The sequence below is a fragment of the Myotis brandtii genome, unplaced genomic scaffold (assembly GCF_000412655.1).
Source record: "Myotis brandtii unplaced genomic scaffold, ASM41265v1 scaffold84, whole genome shotgun sequence".
Taxonomy (NCBI): Eukaryota; Metazoa; Chordata; class Mammalia; order Chiroptera; family Vespertilionidae; genus Myotis; species Myotis brandtii.
The window spans coordinates 3166649-3172686 of NW_005371410.1; the positions used below are offsets into that span (position 1 = coordinate 3166649).

General features: G+C 47.1%; 1 long non-coding RNA gene across 1 annotated transcript in view; it reads right to left on the minus strand.

Moving 5' to 3' along the window:
* Positions 1 to 128: 128 nt before the first annotated feature.
* The window catches only part of LOC106724472, a 21597-nt gene continuing 15687 nt past the window's right edge, over positions 129 to 6038 (minus strand). The window contains exon 3 of the long non-coding RNA XR_001360276.1: positions 129 to 208. This is a non-coding gene — a long non-coding RNA (uncharacterized LOC106724472). The remainder of the gene's footprint in view (positions 209 to 6038) is intronic.

Genomic DNA, 6038 nt, shown 5'->3' on the forward strand with positions numbered 1-6038 from the left:
AAACGCCCTAACCTTTGGAATAGAATGGATAGGATTAAAATCAACTGGTATAAATACAGATGTAACAGGAGAATAAAGACAGAACCTGGCTGAAGAACCTGGCTAGAACCCGGCTAGAGAACCTGGCTCCGTGCCATTCCTTCTTTGCCAACTCTGTCCACACCTTTGGGAACCCCTGGACCTGCTGGGGTTGGACCCCAACATGATACTATTTGTATTGCATTTTAAAGAGAGAGGAAGGGAGAGGGAGAGAGAAAGAGAAATATTGATGTGAGAGTAGAACACAGATCGGCTGCTTCTTGAATGTCCCCTCACTGGGGATGAAGCCTGCAACCTGGATTGAGCCTGCCACCCAGGCATGTGCACTGACCTGGAATTAAACCAGCGATTTTTGGGTGCACGGGATGATGTCCAACCAACTGAGCCACACTGGCCAGGGGTACTGCCAATTTTAAAACAGATAGAGAAGCAAGGTTGTAAAGTTAAAATCAAGCCAAAACCGTTTGAAGCAAGTGAGTAGGTTATTCAAGACCTGTGTGAAGGAGATGAATACAAAAAAGAGATGCTTGCAGTATAGATATGCAAAGTGACAAAGTAATAAGCCATACAGCACAACATCAATTTAGTTTCCCAATCTATGATAGCAGCTAAAACAAACACCTCACAACAGTACACTGCCAACAGTATCTTCTAAATTAAAGAACAGAAGAAGTGATTTCATTAATGGATGCTTCAGTGACTAGCTAAACATTTACACACCCCACAAACACTGTACTCAAAATTTACAGTAGCAAAGCAGCCTGCAGCAACCAAAATATTGATTGACTCATAAAAACTCAAGGTCATTAACCCAAATTTCTTCTTGCTTTGTATAAAACTAATTGCTAGGCCAGGGAATGCAATTTCTGAGACAATTACCAGGAATTGGGGCTTTAATGACTTTGTCTTGATGTTTTGCATAAATAAATAGTAGCTAGCTGTCTCATCCAGGACACCGGGTGAGTTTCCCTCCGCGGCTCAGAGTTAATCAAATGCATTTCTCACCATGAGCTCAGGTAATTCTTTACCTGATGTGGGCCTGTGCACATTCCGAATTTGAAGTTTGTGTTCCTGAAGCAGTGCACATCCTTAGGCCAGCATCAGTATCTGATGATACATGATTAACTGTGAATGTGCGCAAAGGAAAACAAACAAGTGTAAGCCATCAAACAAGGACCAAAGCCCAATGTAGACATTTGCTGGTTTGCCACTGCAAGCAGAGACTCTAGTCAGCTTCTGGGTTAGCTAGGGCAAGGTGTTGGGGGGGGGATGTGGCACTTATGAGGTCTGTTTGGAGCCAGGCAACCCTTTCCTCACGTATCTCAGGACATAGTCAGGGGTGGCCTACTGCAGAACAGGATGGACAAAGAGGAGGCAGGACCAGAAGCAAATTTTCCTCCTGGAGTGGACAGGCTCCAGGGAGACACAGTCAGCTGAAAGGGCAGTGAAGGGAGAGCTTGGAAGGCCTGGTGGGAGGCAACCTTTGGTAGTGCCAGCACAAGGCAGCTCTACCCAGCCTGATCCTTCCTGATTTTCTTTATGTACCACTACCTGGATCTCAATCTTTGCTAGCATCTTTCGCTATTACCTTTCTACCATAGACAACCTTGTATATTGGGGCACGCAGCTCTTCCACGGGGAACCTCATCAGCGGTTGCACCAGATACGCCTAGCTTTTGCATCATCACCTCTTGGACTTCTCTGGAAGTGGTCTCCCTGGTTACTGGATGGCTGGCTGTCTCATAGAATGAATGGCTCCAGCTGCCCTGCTTGCCTTGTGCTGGGAAGGAGCCTCAATTCCATCCCAGCTGTTGCATCTGTCCTGGTCCTAACCTCTTGGCTAACCTCTTTGCCTCTGAATTCATTCTCTTAAGCCTTAGTGGGTTCGGTCCAGCATCTCCCCTCCCCCGCCCCCCGCCCCGTTCAGATAAGCTGGCCTTGCCTGGCACCTTTTACCTGAAAATCTACAGTCATAAATGGTGGTGTTTGACTCTTCCATAGTGCTCTCAGTTGGCACTGCTCCCCTCTGCTGCTATAGCATATAGAAAGTCTTTGTAATCGCCAGGGCCACCGTCTACCTTTCCTCCTGGGTCTACCTGCTGGTCCAGAGCAGGCAGGACAGGCCTGGTACCAGTGGGACCTCTGCTCCCCTTCTGCATCATCACCATGGAGACAGATGCCCCAGAGGGGCTGCCTTCCTCCCCTCCTCTCTGTTCCCATTCCCCAAATGCTCACTTTCTAGGGGGCTCTGTCCCTCTCAATTTCCCTTTTGCCTACCTTCCTACTAGTAAAACCTTCTCTTGTGCACGTGAAAGTGAAAATGGCTGGTATTGTGGCCCTGAACCATAGTCTTCAGTCTTCTTTATGGAGAACAGGACTCCATTGTGAAGGTGAGTGGACCCCACTGATCAACCCAGACACAGATACCAATGGTTCCTAGTGGGCAAAAGGGACATTCCCTTCAGAGAATTCAAGGCTGGTGGGTTCCATCCTGAACCTTTGGAAGCTAAAGGGCCTGCCCAGGGCAGAATGAATCACTCTGAGAGCCAGGATAAAAGGCCCCTCTGCCCCAGCTCTCCCTTGGTGCAGCCACTCTGGTGTGCACCACTCGTGGGCACACCCTCAGGGAAGCTGGCCTCCCTGGTGGGTCAGGTTGCAGCCCCCATTCCTCAACCTAGTTGCATTAGGCCCCACCAACTTGAGGGAAGATAAAGCAAATAAAACAAAGGAGTTCAGTGTCCAGTTTCATGCAGCTCATGCTGGAGTCAGACGTCTCATAGCCACAACGTTCTGGAACTCAGACAGAGCTCTCTGGTGGGAGCCTGGGGCCAGATCATGAAGGGTCTCAAAAGCCATTTCTAGAGGTTGGTCTTTAGTCCAGCTGGTGTGGCTCAGTGGTTGAGCATCAACCCAGGAACCAGGAGGTCACGGTTCGATTCCCAATCAGGGCACATGCCCAGGTTGTGGGCTCAATCACCAGTGGGGGCATGCAGGAGGCAGCCAATCAATGATTCTTTCTCATCATTGATGTTTCTCTCTCTCCCTCTCTTTCCTCTCTCTGAAATCAATAAAAACATATTTTTTTAAAAAATAGAAGTTGGTCTTTATCCTAAGAATAATCTCCATGAAAGGTTTTTAGGTGTAGGAGTGACAGACTCAGATTTATATGTGGGAGGTAGCTCTGGCTTCCTTGCGAAGAATTGATTGGAGTGGGGTCATAATGAGTGAACGCTCAGAAACCAGATAGAGACACAGGTGACAGAGAATGGCAGCTTGAATTAGGGCATTGGCCTGTAGCGATGGAGAGAAGTAGACAGGTTCCTGAGATATTGAATATGAGGTGGGGAGAAGGAAAGATGTGCTAGGCATTGTTCTAAGCACTTGACATTTAAAGCTTATAGTGTCGACCTTATGAGATCTGTACTATTACAATCCTCATTTTTTTTCAGATGAGGAAACTGAGGCACTGAGAAACGAAGTAGCACTCAAATAGTTTCTGATTGGATGAAGGTATGAGAGCGAGGGAGGGAGGAAAGAGTAAAGGATGACATTGGTTTCTGACACGAGTACCGAGTGGATGTCAGTGCTCTTCCTTCCTTCCTTTCTTTCTTTCTTTCTTTCTTTCTTTCTTTCTTTCTTTCTTTCTTTCTTTCTTCTTCACTTGAGGATATTTTCCCATTGATTTTTAGAGAGAGTGGAAGAGAGAAGGAAAGACAGAGAGAAACATCAACGTGAGAGAAATACATCGATTGGTTGCCTCCTGCACGAGCCCTGACCAGGGCCCACGCATGGGAAGGCACCTGTAACCAGGTACGTGCCCTGAATGGAACCGAACCCAGGACCCTTTGGCCCACAGGCCAACACTCTATCAACTGAGCCAAACCGATTAGGGCCGGTTTCTTGAGATGGGGAGCATGGAAGGAGAAGTAGTTTTGGGAGGAGGGAAATAATGAGTTCTCCCTTGGACTTCGGCTCAAGAGATGAGCTCTCCAGCCCAATCTCCTTAATGTTCCCTTTAAAAGAAGCCACTCTGATGCAATTTAAGCATTTGAATCAGAAAGAGCTGTGATGAAAAAATATTCAGGTTTGGAAAGAAAAAATTCAGGTGTGAGGAGCCGTGCGTTTCAGTGATGCGGAATGACGGCTGTGGATTAATTTTAGGGCTGTCGGGTACAGCCTACCCTTTGGGATTGTTATCCCTGAATCATGAAAGCGAAGGCTTTTGTCTTTGCAGTAGTAGCCACCGCCTTAGAGCTTTTCCTTCTCTTGTCTTGCATGTAAAGCCACTTCTTTGAAAAAGGATTCTTCACTCTGGCGGCCAGAATGAATCAAGTAAATATGTCTTTAGACAGTTTCTAAAAATCTGTAGTTCAACCCAAGAGACCAGAATGGTTCCTGTCTCCTAGGTAAACAGCAATTAAATGGTGTATTAAAATATATATTATGTCCCCAATTGGTCCACGGGGCAATTATGTATTTTAGGAATATTTTTAAACATGTGTTCTGCCTCCCTCAGCACTGTTTCCATCCATCAAGTAACTGTATACTCGGAACATGTGTTCCGCATAGTGCGAGTGGTAGAAAGCTCTTGTTAAAGGGAACCAAACGAACAGGCATCAGCTGCAGCCCATTTTTCAGAAGTGTTTATGCCAACCAAACGCAGACAAAGGAAAACAAAGCCACGGAGGCGCGTTGTCCGCCATGGGCCCTCCCTCGCTGGCTGCAGACACTCCAGGGTGATTCCGGACCACGCAGAGCAGATGTTGGGGCTCACTCCTACACCTCTGGACTTGGGCTAGGAGATGTGGAAAAAGAAACCAGGAAGAAGGGTTATACCACAGGTTATCGCCCCAAGGGAGAACTTCACACTTCCCCTGAAGAGAATGAAAAGCAGGTGTTCCCTGGGCTGGTTGGTAATTGAGAAGCAATAGGCCAAGGTCCAGCTCCGTCGGGGTATGTGGTGTTCACCAGAGGTTGGAGTGGATGCCAGCTGTGGGCACTCGGAGGAGTGGGGGTAGGGGCACAGCAGGAGGAGTGGCAGGGCCTCCCTATCCAGCCTGAGGCTGGGGCTGGGTCCACTGGGTTATGGACACCAGCCAAGGCCCCTGAGCTCCTGCCTCACTGCTGTTCTCCAGGACACAGCAACAAGCGGGTACTTCCATTCTCTCCTTAGTATTTGCAAAATGCTGTTTGCCTGGCGAATCCTCCAGTTTCAGAGTCTCTAAGCTCTTAGCCATTAAATAGAAGGAAAACAGTCTTCAAAACTCAACAGACTTGGTGGAAAAGGAAAGTTAGGAACTTTTGGAGCCAAGGTGGCATCAATTGTTTCTTAAAGGCCAAAGCTATCATTTAGAATTGAAGGTCAGATAAAGAGCTTCACAGACAAGAAAGAGCTAAAGGAGTTCATCACCACCAAACCAGGATTATATGAAATGCTGAAGGGTATTCTTTAAGAAGAGGAAGAAGGCCCTAACTGGTTTGGCTCTGTGGATAGAGCATTGGCCTGCGGACTGAAGGGTCCCAGGTTCGATTCCAGTCAAGGGCATGTGCCTTGGTTGAGGGCTCATCCCCAGTAGGGGGTGTGCAGGAGGCAGCTGATCGATGTTTCTCTCTTATCGATGTTTCTAACTCTCTATCCCTCTCCCTTTCTCTCTGTAAGAAATCAATAAAATATACTTTAAAAAAAAGAAGAGGAAGAAGAAGAAAAAGGTAAAGATAAAAAATATGAACAACAAAGTGGCAACAAATACATATCTATCAACAAGTGAATCTAAAATCAAATGAATAAAAAAAATCTGATGAACAGAATAAACTGGTGAATGCAATAGAATCAGGGGCATGGAAATGGAACAGACTGATGGCTCTCAGAGGGAAGGGAGTGTGGGAAGAGATTAGACAAAGATCTTATATGCATGTATGCATTACCTATGGACACAGACAACAGGGTGGCGAGGGCCTGGGGTGGGGTGGGAACCAGGTGGAGGGGAGCTATGGGAGGG